A 23,431-nucleotide genomic window follows, 5' to 3' on the forward strand; every position below is an offset into this window, starting at 1 on the left:
CAACCCTGACGTTCCCTGCCACACCAACCTTTTGCTCTCCTGTACCCACATCAGCGACGAAGACACCATCAAAACCATGAGCACCATTCACTCCGGCTCTGCCTCCGACCCCTGCCCCCACCATGTCTTCAACAACGCGAGCCCCATCATCGCCCCCCAACTCGTATGATCATCAATAGCTCCTTTGAGCCCTGGAAACACGCCAAAATCAATGCCCTTCTGAGGAGACCTAAAGCGGACCCAGAAGACCTCAAGAATTACAGACCCATCTCCCTCCTCCCCTTCCCGGCAAAGGTCATCGCTTCCTGGAGGACAACACCGTGCTGGACATCTCCCAATCAGGATTCCGGAGGAACCACAGCACCTAGACCGCCCTCATCGCCGCAACCGACGACATCAAAACCATGCTCGAAAAGGGTGAAACCATGGCCCTCCTCCTCTTGGACCTCTCAGATGCTTTTGACACCGTCTGCCACCACACCCTCTGCACTCGCCTCTACGATGCAGTGATCTGCCACAAAGCTCTTGCCTGGATAACGTCCTTCCTCTCAGGCCGAACGCCTTCCTCCATTACTGTCAGGGGCCACCAAAACCATCTGCAGCGTTCCCCAAGGATCTTCTCTCAGCCCAACTTTTTTAAACATCTACATGGCACCGCTCGCCAACATCGTCTGATCCCACAACCTCAACATTGTCTCCTACGCTGACGTTACCCAGCTGATCCTCTCACTCATGAAGGTCCCCGCCACCGCCAAAACCAACCTCCACGACGGACTGCACGCCATCGCCATCTGGATGGAGAAGAGCCGCCTCAAACTTAACTCGGACATGACAGAGGTCCTCATCCGCGGCTCCAACCACTCTGCATGGGACGACTTCTGGTGGCCAGCCGCCTTAGGAACCGCACCAACACCCACCACCCATGCAATCTAGGCTTCATCCTAGACTCATCACTCACCATGACCCAGCAAGTCAACGCCGTCTCATCTTCCTGCTATAAAACCCTCTGCATGCTTCGCAAGATCTTCAGATGGATCCCCACTGAAACAAAAAGGACGATCACCCCATGCTCTCGTCAGCAGCAGACTGGACTACGGCAATGCGCTCTACACAGGGACCACAGCCAAGCTCCAGAACAAACTACAACAGATGCAGAACACCTACACACGCCTCATCTTCAACATCCCTCCCACGACCACATCTCTGCCCACCTCAGAGACCTGCACTGGCTCCCTGTCACCAAGAGGATCACCTTCAAATGCCTCATACACGCTCACAAAGCTTTCACAACACAGGCCCGGGCTACCTCAGCGAGCGACTCACCTTCCACACTTCCACCCGCCAACTCCGCTCCCCCAACCTTGCCCTCGCCGCCATCCCTCGCATCCATCGAACTACAGCCGGAGGCAGATCATTCTTCTACCTCGCCGCCAAGACCTGGAACACCCTCCCCTCCCACCTTCAACAGACCCAGGACCTCTTGACCTTCAGAAAACACCTCAAGACCTATTTATTAGAGCAGTACCAGTCCTCCCCTTAATAACACCTTAAAGATAAGCATCCTCAATCTCCCTAATGTAGCAAAGACAACAATCAAATGACAAATGACCCAATCTTTTCACCTCTTTGAGAGAGAAACCCAGCCTCTCTGCTTCAGAGGCTGAGCAAATTCGAAAAGAATGAGTGCCAAAACGAAACATATCCTCCACAATATGACAAACGTTTTACTCAGTAGACCCAAAACTTGTGTAGCCATGAGTTGTGAGCCATCTTGGTGATTAAAGACCGGACTCGGTGCAGCTCCCCCTGCTATTTAGAATTTGAGCTAAGTAACCATTGGACACGCCAACCCACCTATTCCGTGCCGCATTACCTTAGCTCCTTTACCTGTTTGGTCCATTTTAGAATGCTCCACGAATATTTGCATGGATTCTTCCATCACTGTCATATTTTCTACTCTCAAACCCCCTGAATGGCCCCTCACCAAAACTTCTTCAATCCTAAATGCACCAAAAAAACAACCAAGTCATGCATAACTTGAATAAAGTTTGTTAGTAGGAAGACAAATATATACCAACCCTGCTCTTTATCAAACATGCTAAACATGTAATGGAGATAGAATCCCTAATAAGACAACCTTTCTGATTTTCTTTGCCCATTCTTGTAACATTCTCCTTCCAGTCTCACCAGTTAAGGGTTTGTATCACCAGAAAAACTTACCATAGAAACTCAAACCAGCTAGTTTTCCAGCAATAGTGGTAGCTGAAATCTTCTTGTCAATATTGCTCATAATAACAGCAAGTATGTCGTCTCTGCTTAGTAATCAACCTGATTCATCTTGACTCCTATGAGACGCCCCCATTCCCAGGAATTCCTTCCAGTCCGTTCTATTAGACGTTCTTGTACTCACTGCCAGAGATTTCTCAACCAGTTCTAGCATTCTCAAACTGCTAGCTCCAATACCTCCTGCTGCACCAAGATTTTCTGCAAATCTGCTCCGGGTACCAAACCACTGAATCTCTGCCACTGTGAATGTGACAATGTGTCTGTGTTAGAAATTCAACAGCGAGTCTCTCTGACAAAGGCCCTCTCTGCTTCTGCCATCCTCTCCTGCACTAAGGTCTTTTCCACCTCAGCCCTTCTTTCCTCCACAGCCAGTCACACTAGCTGCAACTTCAGGTTCCTCTCTTCCCACCTATCTATAAGCTCATTAGGTGACAAGGAATGAGATGTGACACTGCTCCTTACACTGGACCCAGCAAAGTATTCCCTATCACTGGGGCCTTCCCTGTCAACTTGCGTCCCTGCCCAGTCATTCTCACTCTCCTCTTCACCACTCACTAGGGATGAGGCCTGGGAGCCCTCCCATTGGGAACCCTCACTACAATCAGGATCCTCTGAGCACCACCTAAGAACACTCTTGTCCTGGGCAAATGTCACAAACCTTTCAAAGAAATTCAGAGGTCTCCTATGGTCCTGACTCTCTGGCAGTCCTCTCTCTCTACAGAACCACTTTAATTTCTCATGCGTGTAAAACAGCAGGTCCGCTAGGTTAAAGGTTGGCCCCATTTTGATAAGGTACAGTAAAAACAAGTGTAACAACCCAAATACCAAAGCGTAAGAACGGAAAACAGGAAAAATGACCTATGAGAGAAAGTCAGACAAAACAAAACATGTGATGGTCTAAAATACAGTTTGTGGTGCAACAGTGAGTCACAATGGTATTGTGCAAGTATAAGTCCTATACCACCTCTGCCACCAAAGTTAGAAATGGGGTTTCTGGTTGGCTAGGTTGTGCACCTAAGCCAGGCAGAACCCATCCACTCTAGTCAGGGTGAGGGAGTTACACACCCAAGATATCCCCTGCTCACTCCCTTGGTAACTTGGCACGAGCAGTTAGGCCTATCCCAGAGGCAATGTGTAAAGTGTTTGCACAACACACATAACACAAGTGACGCACTATCCCCACCACAAAGGAAACACAACACCAAGTTATGCAAAAATGAACTGTATTATATGCAACATCATTAGACCAAACACAACACATCAGAAATGCCCTGCTACCCAAGCAGTTGTACTATCACTCTGCGAAAGCCACATGACATAAAACACATAGGTTACTGATTATTCCGCAACATAAGCAGTAGTCAGGAAACCATTACTAAAATAATGCACATGTCATAAACTCATCGTAAATGCCTATTAAAGGAACATCAGAAAACACATGGTAAGTCATCAAATCATGTTATCGTACATGCATGGGTCATAGTAAACATGTCATTAAAAATGCCCTACCCTGGTTAACACACCATCATAAATGCCCATAAAAGGAGCATTAGAGGATACATGGTAGGTCATGAGAGTAGGTCAACATAAAGGCTCAGGCATCATTAGGATTACACATAGCCAAAAAGCACATCCTCATAACAGTCAAAATTTCATGAGTGCACTTACGATGACACATCATCAAAAATGTTCAGGGCACAGTCATCACAGAGGCCACGACCTCCTCATGAAGCACATTCCCCTGGGTCCTGGGAAAATGCAGATTTCAACAGAGACCTGGAGAAACATTGCTCAGATGGATAGTGCGATTGTTTGATAAAGGAGCATTAGGAATGATGTTAGATGTAGAAGACACACCGAAGTTCTGTATACGCAGTACTGACCCCACTGTACAGGAACATTTTAGGGGTTATCAGGGCAACAATGAAATCACCTTATTGCAGTGCACCCTGAGAATCCTACAGCACTCCTGCACCTGGGTTATCCACTACACAGTGGGTCTCCGCTCCTCCTGCTGAGGTTGAGAGCTTCTGTGCTGTGTTTCCTTCAAGTGAGTTCTCTCCTCTGAAACCCTGGGGGCAGACACAGTCCCCCCCTCCACCGGGTAGCCCCTGCACTCCTCTGTCACCGGGAGAAGTTTCAGTCTCTTTCTCACACGGGAGATCTCGGCTGGGCCCCACGCACAACGGTCCGCACGCCAGTACTTCGGTGGCAGCCTCCTGCATCCTTGAGGCGCTGCGTTTTGGGGTGAACTCCGGGAACTCTGCAATCCTCATGACGAGCGCACCCGGGGCCGCTCCATCTGCACCTTAGGGGACCGAGTCTGGGGAAGCCTCCCCAGCACCAACAGACGAGTTCGGCTCCTCTTTCTCTGCGGCCCGGCCACACTAACCAAAGGCTCCAGAAATGGATGCCTGCTTGTGCCCCGGGGGCACTTCTCAATGCACCCTAGTCCCCCAGGGGCACAATCACTACGGGATCCCTCCTGTCTTCACCTGCCCGCGCCACAGGGGCACCTGGTGAAGCGTGTTTCGGATGCGCTGGTATGTTCCGGGTCGCGGAGGTGATTTCTCCCTTGGGGAGACACAGAAGAGCGCTATGAAAGCGCAACAGGGGAATCCAGAAGAGCGCTACTCCATGCGCTCTCACGAGTAGAAAAGGAGCTCCTCACGCGCTGAATCAATAAAATTAAGCACTCCTCATGCGCTGAAAAGCAAACAGTTGCAGGAGCCACAGCACCCAGACACTGGGGACACAAATGGAACGTGGGGCGGCCGGGCCCAGCAACAGGCCAGTACAAGGGGAAAGCAGTCAGTGGCAGTTTCTCCTAGTGACCCAGCAGGTCACAGGTCAGTGCAGCAGCAGCAGTCCAAGGCGAATCCTGGTGAGTCCCTCCAGCAGCATCCTGTGTCCATTTCCCACAAGTATGTTTCTTGTGCCTTTTTCATGGGGAAAATCCCCTGTACTTATACTCAGTTTTGGAAAGCATTCTCAAAGAGGGGGAGAAGAGGTTTCAACCAGTTACAACTGGTTCTACGAGTATCCCCTCTGTCCTCCAGCACAGGCTCTTCAGACATCAGCCCTTTGTGTGAGGCCAGGGCACAGCCTTTACAAATGCAGGTGCGCCCCGCCTCCCCTTCTCTCAGCCCAGGAAGACCATTCAAAATGCAGATGCACCTCAGTGACATCTCCACCCTCCCTCTGGACAGCCTGTCTGAAAAGTATGCATAAAGCCCAGCTGTCACTCTGCCCCAGATGTGGATTGGAGTCAAGTTGCATAACATCAGAGCCAAAAGCACAGAGAAATGTTCACTTTGTAAAAGTGGCATTTCTATAGTGGTAATAAAAAAATTCCACCTACACCAGTAAGCAACATTTCTCACTGCCATTACAACCATACCAAACATGCCTACGCTACCCCTCATAAATCAGACAATACCTCCTAAACATAAGGCAGGGCATTTCCAATGCAGTCTTATGAGCAAGGCAGGACTCCAGCAGTTAGAAACCAAAGAGGCTGTTTGTCACTACCAGGACAGGCCAAAAAACCAGGCACATCTCCTGCCTTCTACATACATAGCACCCTGCCCATAGGAGGAAGGAGGCAAAAAGTTTGGGGGTGACCCTACAAAAAGGGCCAGGTCCAACAGTGTGAGATATTATTGTTCACACCAGGCACATGCTTGGCTCTAAAGACAATATCGAACATCAAACAACCTAGCATGAATCTTTTCAGTTGACCAAATCTGCAACTGTTTTGTTATCAGCATTGAAAGTGACCGTCTTGTTTTCCAGTTTCATTCCCCAAACTGCCAAAACTACCAACAAAGGAAAGAATTTTAAAAAGGCAATTCTCCTCTTTTCTTCCACCCGCTTTGTTGCCCATTTCTCTGCATACCATCTGCCATCCCAGAACGCACCAAAACCTCTGGCGCAAGCCGCATCTGAGAAAATCTGAACCACCTAGAATAAAATCCAGAGACCACATGGTTATGCCATTGAAACCTCTCAGAAACATTAACCAAACTTCAAAGTCCGCCCTCATTGTAGCTGTAATCCTGATCCTGTGGTGTGGGGACCTCACTTCTGACACACCAAGACCTAGCCACCTACAAAACGTTATTTCTGCTCTTACAAAGCGGCAAGCAAAGTTGAGAAGGCCTTCCAGCAGTTGCAGTTTGGGTGCTTGTATTGCTTCCTCAATTATTTCAATGATTTCTTTGACTTTTGTTTGAGGTAACCTCGCCTCCATTTTTACTGTGTTTAATTAGTTTCCAAGGAAAACTAGCCAATTACTAGGGCCCTCTATTTTCTCTGGGGCTAGCGGTACTCCCAATTTCTCTGCTATATTTTAAATTGTGTCAGAGCTACTTTAAAATCCTGGGTGCCAGCCGTGCCAACAACCAAAAACTCATCCAGGTAATGTGTAATCAATTTGTAACCTCTTCTGTAAGTAAATCACCATAGTTAAAAGGGACTTAACTACTCAAACAATCTGCAGGAGATGGCACCTCCCATTGGTAACACTTTATCAGCTTAGAAATGTAGGTAAAACAGGATCCCTAACCATAAAAAGTTCAAAGGATGAACTGGGAGCAGTCGAAAGGCTGACTTGATACCACATTTTGCTAAATCTGCTGTTGGGCCCACTGTTCAAACTAGCTCTATAGCTACATCCACTGAAGCATAATGCAGTACAGCATCCTCCACTGGTATGTAATCATTAACAGACACCCTCTGGTGCCAAGAGAGGTGGTGAATCATGCAAAATTCACCCATGATTTTCTTAGACACTACCCCTTAAGGAAGAAATCATCAAATCAGGTAAAGGCCAGTATGTAAACTGACCTGCCATTCGACCTTCTACAACTTCTTTGTTCCGTTTTTGTCATATTATTTGAGAATGCTGTTTTGCTGATTTTGACACTACATCTCTATTGGAGTCAAATTTTAACCAATAGCTCTAAATCGCTAACTTAAATGGCATAAAAGCCTTTGTAGCCAGTTTGGAAAGATCCCCCTATACCTCTGCCTTGTCCACTGCCTCCAAACCCTGCTTGTTCCCCAACATATTGTAAGACTGCATGCTTACCCCATATTTTGAGCACTTGTGTTTATACACACAGGGATTTCTTGGGCAATAACCCCTATTGAAACTCCAGCAGGAACATGAATTGAGATTTTGACCCCTTCCTCATGTTTCCTCCTCACAGCCAACCCCCCCCCCACCCCCCCCCCAGGTGGGTTTCCCAAGAAAAGGCCAGTGTGGGACTGCCACTTGGCTTGCAATGTGCATTGTAGAAGGGGGTCTTTGTGGGTACATCCATTGTACCCATGGTTCATTGCCTACCTCCCTCATGCTTTTTCAGGTATGAGAACCATCCATGCATGGAACTCCTCATCAGAGCGTAACAATTCAAAACTTCCAAACTCCACATGGGCCGTGCAAATTGTATCTATATATTTAAAAATAGGCACTGCTCTTTCAGGAAATTTTTTGCAGTAGACACTGGCAAAAAATAAAAATGCCGATGTCTAACTGTCAATTGTAGTGCCCACTTTATAGCCTTTAGCAAGCTCCATTGCCTCTTCTTTAGAATCCTCTTTGGATTGTATCTCTCTGTGCAATAAACATTGCAAATTCTCCTCTCCAAATTTTCTCTTTAGTCGCAGTGTTTAAATGCGCCTCCCATGTCATAGATAACCTCATGTAAAGTAGTTGTTGAAAGTCTTTTATTTTGCTCTTTGCCCCATCCTCCTTCAGTTTTTCATCTTTGTCTGCGGGCAACTTAGATGAGTTTGCATCAGTACCTTTTGCCTTGGTTTCACCCTCCATACCCAACTCCATGTCCGGCTTATCTACTGCCTCTACCTCAGCCTTAGAATCTGCACCCACACTTTTATCCACAACCATCGTACATGTCCCCTTATGTACTTCTCTTAGCTGCTCTTGCGCATTAACCCCCCCTCCAACAACACCACCATTGAGTCTCACCTGTTCTCAATCTGCTGGTCAATTTTGGGGATGCGCTCTGGCGTTCACGTTTTTTCTTGTGACCTCTCAACACCCTGTCTGTTATCCTTTGAATCCAAATTGGCTTCACTGACATGTAAAATATGACCTTTGGGAACATTTTTTGTGACACCCGTCCATGCCTTTCTTGCCCCTTCCACTTTTTTGCTTTCATTATGCTCCTGCCAAAAGGGTAACTCCCCATCTTCCAAGCCATAATCCTCGTCATAATCCAATTTACAATCCATAAATTCTTCCACATTCACAGAACACCAGGACATTCACCATCACCCACACCCCCATTAAAAGGCTTTCAATTCACTTTTTTGGCACCTGTCAATGATGTACATTAAGTTGTTTTCTTTTCCTGTTTAGTTGGGATGATTGCACAAACCTCTCCCTCTTTTCATGCTGGGCGTCTCATTTCACTCTAAACCGAGCCGGATGGACCTCACTGCATCTGTTGGAATCATGCAGTAGTCTCCCTCTGCTGCCCTGCAAGCCACCACAAACTGCAGGGACTGTAGGCTAAATCAGCATCCCGAGGGACCCACATCTCCCTGCCTTCGATATCTTTTGATTGAAACTATAACTCTCAATTTTTTCATAGCTTGGCTCCTGACTTGTGCTACTATGTGTAGGTTGATTAGTCCTAACAGTCCCTTGACTACCTGATTTCCAGATCCCGCCATATCATATGCCTCTAAATTGACTCCTGCGGAATCTTACTTTTCTATTCACTCCCAATAACCTCCCCCCATATGAGCATTTTACAGGCAGAATCGCCCTTTCAAAAATAGTAGCAGCTTCTGAATCATTGGCACCACGCTGCAATGAGTGCTTGAATATTGGTGTATTTTATTTCAGATTGGAGTGCTGGCGCTAAAGAAAGCGCAAGAGCATGCTGCTGCTCCCTGCTGGTCTGCCTCTGACAACGTGCGAGTTCACTGTGAAGTTCTTCTTCAAGAGAATCCCCCAAGCCCGCCTCTCACTTGCCGGGAGATTTCCCTTGGCGCGGGTGTACGCACATGGCCCCGGCCTCCTCTCCCAGCTTTAGCAGTCAAGACATTGAGCTGTAAGTGTTTTACCACTTGTGCCTCAGCATCCTTCCCTAAAAACTGCGCTCTACTTTCCTCTAGGAAACGAGTACCTTGATCTTTCATTCTTTATTGTGGTAGCGAGCAGGTCAATATCGCCACCTCCATACCACTGGCCATAGCACGCTTCGGTGTTTCATACCCACCTAGGTCTGAGAAAGGAGGCCTGGCACAATAAAATAGTCCCTGCCCACTTCACATAAAACCTTAAGGGCCTCTTTGACTGCCTCTGATTTATCAGCCATAGAGCTCACCTCAATATAGGCCCGACCACTAAAGGAGCAGAAATAAAAATGTATTACCCATATTCGTTAGGTCCACAGCATCGGAATGACGTACCAAAACCCTGAGCAGGACAAACGGCTAAAGAAACCCCACCCCAGCACAAAACTGTCTAATAGGGAGTCCCCAAGGGCCTGGATTTCTCCATTCACCCAAAGTTGCCAAAGGTGGAGATCTGATGGATGCCACCCCAAAAAGCGCCATTGCGTGACTAATAACTCTTTGATATATTTAGCACGCTCGCTAAAATTGGTCTTAGCATAAGACTAAGGCCCATATTTATCCTTTTTTTGTGCTGCGTTTGCGTCATTTTTTGACACAAAAGCGGTGCAAACTTACAAAATGTAATTGTATTTTGTAAGTTTGCGACGATTGTGCGTCAAAAAATGATGCAAAGGCGGCGCAAAAAAAGTATAAATATGGGCCCAAGTGATACTTACTACCATGTTGTTTGATCTGTACGGCTAAACTAGTCTTTAATTAACTCAATTATTTTGTTTATTATGTTTCACCATTATACAACATGTTTCGCATCCAATAATGTTTTATGGGCACTTGTCAGGTCGATAATAATGTTATCCCTCCGTGCCTTATTTCCAGGGATTACAGTACCTCAATAGGCCACAATCAATCATTCACTAATGCCTTAAAAATAAATGGCTCTCCATAAATTGGGACATCTTTCCTGTAAACAGCGAGGGGTTTTGTAAATTCATGAGCTTTGCCAGATTGATAGTAGCAAGTGGCCTTTCAGATGTCATTTCCTTCTTACATTTCCGTGTTTGAGAAAAGTAAGGTGTTTCTGCCACTTGTTCGTTTATTATGCATGAAAGTATGGCCCCTAGGAGTGGTTCAAAAACCGTTGGTTCAAAAACTCATTTCACTCAGTGGAGTTGGTTGGTGCAATACACTTGCCTTATGTTAGACTGCTTTTCAATTAGGTGTCTGTTCTTTTTCAGTCTGGTATTGTTTTTTTCCCTACATTTTTCTAAATGTGTAAACCGTATAACAGTATCGGACATTCTGTACTAATTAAAACAGGTTTAATATGTTTCATTTTTATTAATCTGGTTGATTTATAATATTGGTTAACTTTTCATAATTTACACACTATTTTTTACAGGCCTGAAGATGGTCTCTTGGATTTCCTCCATGTGTGACAGAAACATTGAAGCACAGTCAATCTTGCTCGTGGATTTTGGGCCAGATGTAGCAACCCTTTTGCGAGTCGCAAACGGCGAAAATCGGCGTTTGCGACTCGCAAACGTGGGTTTGCAATTCACAAATGCATATTGCGAGTCGTTACCGACTCGCAATATGCATTTGCGACTCGCAAATAGGAAGGGGTGTTCCCTTCCTATTTGCGAGTCGGAGTGGTATGCAACTCCATTTGCGACCGCGTACGCGGTCGGAAATGGAGTCGCAGTTACCATCCACTTGAAGTGGATGGTAACCCACTCGCAAATGGGAAGGGGTCCCCATGGGACCCCTTCCCCTTTGTGACTGGACCCCATATTATTTTTTCAGGGCAGGGAGTGGTCCAAGGGACCACTCCCTGCCCTGAAAAATCCAAAACTAAAGGTTTCGGATTTTTTTGAAATGCAGCTCGTTTTCCTGTGAGGAAAACAGGCTGCACTTCAAAAAAAAAAAAATTATTTATTTAAAAGGCAGGTCGCTAACATGGAGGCCTGCTGACGTCAGCAGGCCTCCATGTTAGCGAGTGCCTATACTCGCAATGGGGCCGCAATTTGCGACCCACCTCATGAATATTCATGAGGTGGGTCATTGCGACCCCATTGCGAGTTGCAGTCGGTGTCTCAGACACCGTACTGCATAGCAATTTGCGACTTGCAAATTGCGAGTCGCAGGGACTCGCAATTTGCAAGTCGCAAATTGCTTTTTTTGTACATCTGGCCCTATGTGTTTTATTTCTAACAAGAGTTATTAGCAAACAACCAAGGATATTCTTGAGTTCCAACTAGCAAGTGGACTTTAAGGCCCATATTTATACTTTTTTTGTGGGCCGCATTTGCGTCATTCTGTGACGCAAAAGTGGCGTAAATACAAAATATAATTATATTTTGTAAGTTTGCGCCGCTTTTGTGTAAAAAAATTACACAAATGCGGCGCAAAAAAATATAAATATCGACCTAAATATATTGGCATATGTCTACAGATAATTAATTACAAGTACCATAGACATCACATTGTCAATATGCTAAATGTCTCTATGACTGCAGAACCGCTTTTATATGAACTTTTCTAAATATGCATTTGTACTTGCACATACAGCTGTGTGTGGGATTTATTTGAGAATGTGGTACAAATCATGTTCTTCGTAGAATTGATGGGTCAATTGAAATGAGAGGTTACGAGTGAACAACACTAAACCGATAGCTAATTATTCAAAATAACTGTGTATTTAACCGGATCCCTTGCTGGCATCGTCGATGCTGATTGTAGTTACCCAAGCCCACAAGAGAATGTTTGGTTGCCACTCTTTTGTATTACCAGCAGAGGAAACTACACTTCCAACGCATGCCCATCTTAGTCGCATCGGAAGTCCTGCAGCTCGAGGACCAAGCAGAAGCACAAGCATTTTTATGCTGCCGTGCTGGGCTTTATTTATATATTCTTTTAACTTTACTTTTTTTTTAACTTTTCTAATCAGGTGATGTTCAGTAAATATGTTAAACTGTGAAGACTTTGGCCTTCTTGATTCGCAGTCGAATACCTGGGAGAGATAAAGGACAGAAATCACAATAGGAGAGCAAAGTCAAAGTTAAAGACACGTGACATCATTTGGAGTGCAGGGCTAAATCTAGGGCAGTATCTGAATGATGTTTCCTCCCATTGGAGGTGGTGGAATTCACTAGGATTAAGTTGTATTTTCATATAAATAATAACAATCACAACGTGTTTTTATAGTTCTCTTCATGCCAACATTTTTCGTTCTCAATGGACTCTAGCTAGTAGTTATCACTGTCAGCAAATTTGGTAGGACTAAGTAAGCCATGACTTTCAGAAAAGAACAGGGTCAGTAGCAACGTTTAACTCTCTGTTCCTACCGCTGGCCTAGGAGCTCATTACCAAAAAACTGGTGCTGCACTGTTTCATAATTATCAGGTGAAAAAATGATCCTCTTTCGAGAGGATTTTGGGGAAAACATGCATATTTTGGTTCTTTTTGTGCCAAAAACTACATGTTCCTGTAAACACAGGGCATTATTACCTCCAATAACTAACTACAAGGAAGCTTGCTCTACAGATATTTATCCCCAAACTCATAATTTTGAACCCTTCCATAACAGGAGTTTCACACATCCCAAAATGTATTGGCCCACTAGTAATGAGGGCCTTAGTGAGTTAACGACGTCCGCTGAGATGAGATATGCTGAATGCAGTTACGCGCAGTATTCAGTGGTGGTAACCTGGGTCGTACTGGGACAAAAAAATAGACCTGAGGACCAAAACAAAAGTGGCCTCCCTTAACGAACCAGGGGCCAGATGTACGAAAAAAGCCATTTGCGACTTGCAAATTGCGGGTCCCTGCGACTCGCAATTTGCAAGTCGCAAATTGCTATGCAGTAAGGTGTCTCAGACACCGACTGCAACTCGCAATGGGGTCGCAATGACCCACCTCATGAATATTCATGAGGTGGGTCGCAAATTGCGGCCCCATTGCGAGTATGGGCACTCGCTAACATGGAGGCCTGCTGACGTCAGCAGGCCTCCATGTTAGCGACCTGCTTGTCAATAAAGCAGGTTTTTTTTTTTCGAAGTGTAGCCCGTTTTCCCTAAGGGAAAACGAGCTGCACTACAAAAAAAAACCGAAACCTTTAGTTTCGGATTTTTCAGGGCGGGGAGTGGTCCCTTGGACCACTCCCTGCCCTGCAAAAATATTTTTGGGTGCAATCACAAACTGGAAGGGGTCCCATGGGGACCCCTTCCAATTTGCGATTGGGTTACCATCCACTTGAAGTGGATGGTAACTGCAATGCCATTTGCGACCGCATATGCGGTTGCAAATGGTATTGCATCCCAATGCGACTCGCAAATAGGAAGGGAACACCCCTTCCTATTTGCGAGTCTGAAATGCATTTTGCGAGTCGGTAACGACTCGCAAAATGCATTTCTGCATTGGGATACGCGTTTTGCGACTCGCAAACGGCAAATTTTGCCGTTTGCGAGTCGCAAAACGTTTCGTACATCTGGCCCCAGATAGCTTAAAAAGTGGCCTACATTTGCAAATCATACCACTTTTGAACTTGGTAAAGACATGCCTTATGACTATTTTGCAAGGTACAGGTAATTGCATACGTTTGTGCTTGCAGCAGCCAATGTTGTGGTAACATCAGGGAAATCAACAGTAACGAGCATTGGCAAAGCCAGTTGAATTTGCCTACTGAAGATCTATTGACTTTGTCAATGTTTTTTTTAGACTTGTCACACACAGGCACGGGCTGCTGTACAACATGGCTTAAAATAAAGAAAACATGTTTTAAGATGTTGACTGCATTGAATGGGCCATATTGTTGCTGTTTTCTTTACTTTCAGCTACTTTGCACACAAGTGTACTTGCTGCTGTGCAGCATGGTTAAAAAATTGAGAAAGAAAGCTATTGAGGCGGAAGAAAGCTCGTGTTCCCTGAAGTGCAGGGAAATGAAACCAGAGTGTGCCTGTTGTGTTTTTTAGGGGTATAAAATGTAGATTATTGTGACGCTTCACTTTGGGACCTATTTCTTGACAGTGGCCTGCAAACCTGGGTATTTTGTGAATGGCAAAATGCAGTTATGAGGTGCGGGGACTCGCTGAGTATTCAGGATCTGACGAAAATACTGGTGCACCCCCCACTGGGTCTGAGTCTCCACCCCTCCTTCATCAGGTATAGTGGTAGCAGGCCCAGATGCGGGTTCACTTTATCCAGGCCCTCTGTGATGAGGTGATTGGGGGATCCCATACACAGCCCACTCTGTGCTAAGTCCAGGTGGAACTGGGTGTCTGCAGGCTGCCCCCCTCCTCCCAAAGGAGGAGAACTGTGAGGCCCTCTGAGGGCAGCGGTAGCCAAAGGGCGCTTACCAGGAGGTTATGTCTCTTTTTTGAAGGGCTACTTGTGTATGCAAGTGTGTGGGGTCGTTGTGGCATCTGTTAGTGTGCCTGTGTCAGAGTGATATCCGTGGTGCCTGTGTGTCAGTGTGTGTCATGATTGTGTATAAATGCCTGTGACCATGCTTGCCCGTCTGTGTACGTGTGTTTGGCTTAAAGTTGATTGGAGTGCATATGCCTAAAGATCTGTAAGTAGGTATATGGTTACAATGATCTGCGTGCTCTTCACTGCATAGCTCTTCTCCATGCCATTGCATTTGTGAATTATTAGTGACTGTTTTCAGGAATCAACACATGGGTGGTCGTACGTGGATGGTTACATCTTTAGATGTGCATGTGCGCAAGAGAGTATTTGAGTATTTTGAGTCAGTGTGCATTGTGTAGGTATGACGTGTTTGTGTACGTACATAAGCCCGCGAGGTGAGCTTATGAGGACTTGTTGCGAGGATGTGGTCACGCACACGTGTGTATAGCTATGTCTTTGTCATGCCTGACTGCGTTCTTGTTTATGTCCCGTGAGGAGTGTGTCAGATTTTGAAGCGCATGTTTCCGTTCTTGTTTCGTTGTGATATATATGTGTGCACCTGTTTGATTTGTGTGTATTTAAGTAGCTGTCAATGTTCGTGGTGTGTTTCTATGCAGGATGTTTCTGCATGCTAGGGTTTTTCAGTACGGTTTGTGAATGAATGTACACATGCATGTGTCTTTATGCTGTACCTATGAGAACCTGACAAGTGTGTGTCCCTTTAAGTAGCTGTAAATGTTTGTATTGTATTTCTTTGCAGGGTGTGTCCTTGTGTATGCTTGGATGTTTCTTTGTGGTATGCACCTGTGTGTGGGTGTGCATGTGTGTGGGTGTCGTTGTGGTATACCTGTGCGTGTTTGTGTCAGTGTGTTTTTACGTTGTTGTGTGCCAATGTTTGATGAGTGTGCGTTTGTGCTTCTGAGGTTGTGCGTGTGATTCCCACAATTGCCAGATACAAGGCAAGTTCTGAGCTGAACCCACTCTGTCCTGAACATGCCTAATTCACCGGACCTTTAAACAATCAAGGGAAATTCTCCCTCGTAATCTTTTTTTTCTTCACTCAAGGGCAGAGGCAGTCACACCGCACTACATTTAGAAACTAGGGAGTAGGACCAACAACAAACATCCCTCAAGCCTTATTTTACATGAAGAATGCAAGACCGTAGAGACGCTTGCCTGCGCGGAGCACACCCCAATGGTATTGTTTGTGTTCGGCTGTTCTCCAACTGCACTGTTGGCACTTTCCTCTCTGTTAGTCTCGTCCACGTTTGTAAATAGCATCGTTTTCTCACCTCTTCTGAAACCTCTTTCCCCTGGAGAGCCTTGATATAGAAGCACGAACTTCACAGCTGCCATCTGCAGGGGCATATTGTGGTCACGCGTTGAAGACGTCACTGCTGCCTTTCATTTATGGCTTTCCTCACTGGAAATGATAGAGGTCCCCATTTTCATTGTTTTATAAAAAATATGGATGCATATTTTCATATTAAAAACGGCTTCAAATATTGAGCTGATTTAAGGGACTGAGAAACTGCAATCACATACCATAAAGGGGACATACACTTTCGAATAACAGTGATAAAAGACATATAAAATTGTCTTTTATCACTATTAATGTGTTTCCTTCTTTTCCATTTTAAATTATAGAACTCTTAGTACCTAGCTCAATTCTTAATTTTACAACAATGTGTTTATTTCTCAAGCTGTTTTCCATTTTGTGAACTTCATTGGCGAGGAGGATAGCTACCATTGCCTGCAAACAAAACAAATTGAAAACAACATGAATAACAACATTGCTTACAGAAAGGCTACAACTTACCCAATGGGAAAGACATTTTATAGACGTTTAAATTTGAAAAAAGACAACATATTTAATTTTAATTGAAGTGTATATCCTCTTTGTCAGAATGAAAATAGCATTCCTTTATTTGAAACCTTCTTTACATTCAAATCAAATTATGCAGGGATTTAGGAATCCTAGGGGCCAGATGTAGCAAAACGGCAATTTGCGACTTGCAAATTGCGAGTCCCTGCGACTCGTAATTTGCAAGTCGCAAATTGCTATGCAGTACGGTGTCTCAGACACCGACTGCGACTCGCTATGGGGTCGCAATGACCCACCTCATGAATATTCATGAGGTGGGTCGCAAATTGCGGCCCCATAGCGAGTATAGGCACTCGCTAACATGGAGGCCTGCTGACGTCAGCAGACCTCCATGTTCGTGACCTGCTTTTAAATAAAGCAGTTTTTTTTTTTTTTAAGTGTAGCCCGTTTTCCTTACAGGAAAACGAGCTGCACTTAAAAAAAAAACGAAACCTTTTGTTTCGGTATTTTTTCAGGGCAGGGAGTGGTCCCTTGGACCACTCCCTGCCCTGAAAAAATATTTTTGGGTCCAGTCACAAACTAGAAGGGGTCCCATGGGGACCCCTTCCAATTTGCGAGTGGGTTACCATCCACTTGAAGTGGATGGTAACTGCGATGCCATTTGCGACCGCGTACGCGGTCGCAAATGGTATTGCATCCCATCGCGAGTCGCAAATAGGAAGGGAACACCCCTTCCTATTTGCGAGTCGGAAATGCATATTGCGAGTCGGTAACGACTCGCAATATGCATTTCTGCATGGCAAACCCACGTTTGCGACTCGCAAACGGCGATTTTCGCCGTTTGCGAGTCGCAAATGGTTTGCTACATCTGGCCCCTAGTTCTGAATTACTGTCAGTAGAGTACATGTCAGGGCCTATACATCACATGTAGGAGTACAGCATTTAGGGCCAGATGTACGAAAAAAGCAATTTGCGACTTGCAAATTGCGAGTCCCTGCGACTCGCAATTTGCAACTCGCAAATTGCTATGCAGTACGGTGTCTCAGACACCGACTGCAACTCGCAATGGGGTCGCAATGACCCACCTCATGAATATTCATGAGGTGGGTCGCAAATTGCAGCCCCATTGCGAGTATAGGCACTCGCAAACATGGAGGCCTGCTGTCGTCAGCAGACCTCCATGTTTGCGACCTGCTTTTCAATAAAGCAGGTTTTTTTTTTTTAAAGTGTAGCCCGTTTTCCCTAAGGGAAAACGAGCTGCACTTTAAAAAAATCCGAAACCTTTAGTTTCGGTTTTGCAGGGCAGGGAGTGGTCCCTTGGACCACTCCTTGCCCTGAAAAATTAATATCTGGTCCAGTCACAAAGGGGAAGGGGTCCCATGGGGACCCCTTCCCGTTTGCGACTGGGTTACCATCCACTGGTAACTGCGAGTCCATTTGCGGCCGCTTTCGCGGCCGCAAATGGAATTGCATACCAGTGCGAGTCGCTAATAGGAAGGGAACACCCCTTCCTATTAGCGAGTCTGAAATGCATTTTGCGAGTCGGATCCGACTCGCAAAATGCATTTCTGCATAGCAAACCCACGTTTGCGAGTCGCAAACGGCGATTTTTCGCCGTTTGCGACTCGCAAACGGGTTGCAACATCTGGCCCTTACTTCTTACTGAAGTATACAATTAAAATTACTCACTTAACGCAACATCCTCTGGAAAAAGAGCAAGCCCGTTACTCATTCTAGCAGGTGGATGGGGGGCGCGTCTCTTGGTGGGGGTCACACAGGAAGGGCCCTGCACCGAGTTTGCCGCCCTCGAGGATTCAGCAGCAGTACGGAAGCAAACACACCGGATTGTTTATCTAGTCTTGAAGGAGACAGACGCTGGCACGTCATAAGCGGAGGTACACGGGCACTTATACAGGGGCTCAGTTTCACTCACAAAGAGGAGACATAGTTGCAGTGACAAGTAAATGCACATGGGCCTTGACACTGGGGCTCAAATCTTTCTCAGGGACGGCGATGAATGCCGAGGCACAGCGCACAGGCTCTCATGCAGAGGGCTGCGGACCCTTGAATCTTTAGGGGGCGATAGCAAAGTGAAGGAACACGGGCTGTCACGCACTACGTTGCAGTCGCCCTCTGGCGGCCTTCATGGAGCCGCACCTGCAGCCTGTGCTGCACCTGTTGAAGCACGGGCATTAGGCGTAGATTAGGCAGACGTTCCACCTAAAACACAGGAGGAAGGATCGGATGACAGCACATTGTCATTCCTTTCTCTGTGTCGTTTCAATCACGCCCAGATGCCGCTGCTCGCGTTGTTCTGACAAATAATATATTTTTTTTAGCAAGGTTTGTATTTTTAAGTAGTGTTAATGTTAACTGCTAACAGCGATGTACTGTATTTACATTTCAAAGGCAAGCTATGTACTTTCACCCACTGGGCAGTGTAACTACTGATAGCCTACGAGAAAAATGGCAGAAAGTGAAAAGCTAGATTTTATTTTGTATTTCCCAAGTCTGCCAAATGGCACTATGACGTGATATCATCCGACATTCCTGGCTTTTCAGGTTGTTAGGTTGTGGGGCTTGCATTTTAGCTTTTAACACTTTCCCTATGGGCTCAAAGCCCCAGTATGCAAAGTCCTGCTGGCTAAAATGCCAGAATTGGTAGAAGGTGTTGGACATAATATAGAGATAGTTGTTAGCTATGACTAAAAATTTAAAAAGTAATCTAGTACCTATAAAAAATACTTGTTTTACACATAAAACGAAAAGTAAAATATGTTCGCCATTTATTAAAGTGTTTCACTCACATTGGCATTGCAAATGGCTTTTTGTGTTACAAAACGTTTGTTTAGAACTTCAAAACACAATAAAGGTACAATATGAACAGCAGCAGAGCAACCTTCAGTAACACAAAGTGGTGGCACTAACATAAGGAACATCACACAACGGTATCATACATACAGGACACGTAAAAACAACAACAGTAGCAAACACAATATAACACTGAGTGGGAGGCAGTAACGGACTGTTTTATGTTTTAAAAAAACAGACAAACATATAAGAACAAAGCTGAGAAAACATTCAAATCTCTTAGTGCATTATCATACATGCACATACTCAAGGCTGGACTGGCCGTACAGGGCATCAGGCATTTCCCTGGGAGTCTGGAAGGATGTAGAGCTGGATTTGTTACTAGGAGCAGCAGTTTAAAAAAGCCCACTGCAGAGTTCCTTGTATATCCAGCAGTTTTCAGGCAGCAATAAATTGTGTCAAGATAACTCTGGCGATTAATAAATGAACTGGAGAGAGATTAGAGTTCGTCATGTTGCAGATTTCACTCATTTAAGGTAGCGCAGAGGGCTAATATGCCTGCTGCAAAGGACATGTACCCTACAGATCACAGTACAGGATTTATGGTCATAGCTCAGTATGTCACTGCTTTTGTCACACATATCATGTTGTTTCTTGCAGTTCATAAATTACAATCGTAACATAGCATAGGAAAGTTTGAACTGTACTCAGAGGTGCAAGAAAACTGCATAGTATGGGCTAAAACTTGTTTTTCCCAGTCTTTCATTATTCTAATGTTGCTAAAAAAGGGCTATTTTGGGCAGAAATGAGTTCTGTTTAATAAAGTTAACCCCATCCACTATGTTATGTTCTGAATCCTGAGTTTGTACTTCTCCAGACCAAGCACTCCTAAAAATGTGTACCTGTATGGATGATGTGATTCGTACACCTTGTAGTCCTTTTGTCTAATGTAATAAATCCTTTAGCTTGATTTACACACTTATTATTCATTGCCTCTGTATGTGATGTGATTTAAAGTGATCCGACACACTACACAAGTACAAGAGGCGCTATAAGTCAAACGAAATGCATGTGAGAGAGGGTTTATGGAGATATATGAGGCACTGTTGGATTGTGATAGTGGGTGAATCATTGAAGAGCCCCAACAAAGATTGTCCTATCCTTGTGCACTGCAAGGTCATCATTCACTATGTTTAAAAGCTTATATCATTGAATATATATTCAAAATGTGTTGCAGAATGCACCATTTCTGCCGTTTTTTCTCAGTTTTTCTAGAAGAAGAGAACCCCCTCAAACCTCCCTCATAGTGGTCAGGCTTGCTTGCTGCACTCGTTCACTATGCACTGTACGAGGGCTGGTCTGACAAAATGTCCCAGGGCTGCTGCAGGTTCCCAGTCTGTCCCTGTAGGTACTCCTATACGATGAAGAACCCTCACCTACCTTGTGTGACATGCTTAATCAGTGAATTCCACGTCTAACACTAAAAAATATCAGAGGCTACTATTCTTCACTGGTTGTACGGTCCACTAGTTTTCGATTCCCTAGACTGAGTGAGATTAAGGGCCAGATGTAGCAAATCGGCAATTTGCGACTTGCAAATTGCGAGTCCCTGCGACTCGCAATTTGCAAGTCGCAAATTGCTATGCAGTACGGTGTCTCAGACACCGACTGCGACTCGCTATGGGGTCGCAATGACCCACCTCATGAATATTCATGAGGTGGGTCGCAAATTGCGGCCCCATAGCGAGTATAGGCACTCGCTAACATGGAGGCCTGCTGACGTCAGCAGACCTCCATGTTCGTGACCTGCTTTTAAATAAAGCAGTTTTTTTTTTTTAAGTGTAGCCCGTTTTCCTTACAGGAAAACGAGCTGCACTTAAAAAAACCCGAAACCTTTTGTTTCGGTATTTTTTCAGGGCAGGGAGTGGTCCCTTGGACCACTCCCTGCCCTGAAAAAATATTTTTGGGTCCAGTCACAAACTGGAAGGGGTCCCATGGGGACCCCTTCCAATTTGCGAGTGGGTTACCATCCACTTGAAGTGGATGGTAACTGCGATGCCATTTGCGACCGCGTACGTGGTCGCAAATGGTATTGCATCCCACTGCGACTCGCAAATAGGAAGGGAACACCCCTTCCTATTTGCGAGTCGGAAATGCATATTGCGAGTCGGTAACGACTCGCAATATGCATTTCTGCATGGCAAACCCACGTTTGCGACTCGCAAACGGCGATTTTCGCAGTTTGCGAGTCGCAAATGGTTTGCTACATCTGGCCCCAAGTCCCTTCTGTCGACATTTATATTCCCTCTTTGGTAAACTGTCATACCTATATTAGGATTGCATGTCGTGATGTAAAATAGTTTTTACTGGTGTCTCTCTATCACAAGATCAAAAAGAGGAGTGTCGAGTAAAGAGCCTTGCTCCTCTTTTCCTATAACATGTTTCATAGAAGATATATTGCCCTATTACATCAGGTGTCTTTCTCCATGGTTCATAACACATTGGATCAAGCATAACTTCTTGAAGAGGCCACATGATGAGTTGTTGGCGAGCATTTGAAACCATGCAATGTATAACCCGAACAGAATAATTTCATAGTACTCTCAGATATAATAATCACGGAAAAGGAGGTAGAGTGAAGAAAACGATTGACTGGGTTACATAGTTTGGTCATACTTAAAACCAAGTAACCATGCATTCAGGGTAAGGGTACCACAACAAAAGTTTGCCCTAGGTCTCACAAGATCTTCTGTCTGACCTTAGCATGTTAGTCAAGCACAGTCAAAATATCCTTGTTTTTTCACAAGATGTGGCAACAGCAGTGGAAACAGTCCTCAGAGGACACACAGATATAGCAGTAGCAGAGGAAGCTTCCCCCGTCACAGGACAGGTGCAAATTGGACAGCATCATTGCAAGCTTTGCCTTTTCACAGAACAGGCACAGCATGGCAGCAGCAAAGCAACCTTCCCTTCTTCACAGAGGACACCATATGCAATATTCCGTTTCCTGAATGACAGTCTAGTACATGCTTACATCATTCCCAGAACATGTACAGTTAAAGCATGAGCGACATGTATGCTACAGACAGATCTCTGCAACACATGCCTAACTGACTGAAAGGAATGTATTAGTGAATGAGTGAGTAAATGTGCAAGTTCAGACACCATTCTCTCCTAGGTCATATTCCGTGTCAGCACTCTGAAAGCCTTGCTTTTGGCACGTTGTGCTGCTCACTCTGATTTTTACAGCCGGGAGCTTGTTCTGCTCTGTAAAATTAGTACCAACAGCACTACGTGGTGTGCCAAAGGGTGTGCCGCTATAGTAGACTTTTTACATGATCTATAGATTTCTCAACGTGAACGGTAGCTACCTGTCTCGACAGCCGCCATTGAGAAATCATGCTGGGACTTGTTCTAGCGCTAGATTTTCTCGCTTGCACTCACCAACTTAACTTTGGCAAGTCATGCACAAGACAAATTCCACCACCCAGCGGTTGGCCGGGTTTTTCCGAGACAATACCTTGCAAAATTCACTGGTGGAGCAGATTTACCGCCCACCCATAGTTTGAGAGGCAGCCGTTTGCTAGTAGGTCTTTGTTTTTTGGTACAGTCTAAGTAACTATGTTCTAGAAAGGAACATAGGTGCCAACTTCTTCAAAAGGTTCTGAATGTATGAATGCAGGGACACCAGGCTGCATACAAACCTAGCCTTAGTGCTGCACATGTTCAAAATGTTGCTATCACTACAGTCACTCACAGAATTTCTCTGGAGTTCTGACAAACATGGATTTACACTCGTCTAGTGGTTGTAACAAGAAAAGCAACCATATGGGGCTTCAAGCTGTGGCTTGCAGGCAAATCGTAGAATTTCTGAGGGGCAGTAACAAGTGAGGAGGGGCAAGGGCCTTCAGATCGCAGGTTGTAGTCGCTCAAGAGGATGACAGGTTGGGAAGTTGTAGAAGTTGGGCAGTTGTTGAAGTTATTCAC

The sequence above is a fragment of the Pleurodeles waltl genome, chromosome 3_1 (assembly GCF_031143425.1).
Source record: "Pleurodeles waltl isolate 20211129_DDA chromosome 3_1, aPleWal1.hap1.20221129, whole genome shotgun sequence".
NCBI lineage: Eukaryota > Metazoa > Chordata > Amphibia > Caudata > Salamandridae > Pleurodeles > Pleurodeles waltl.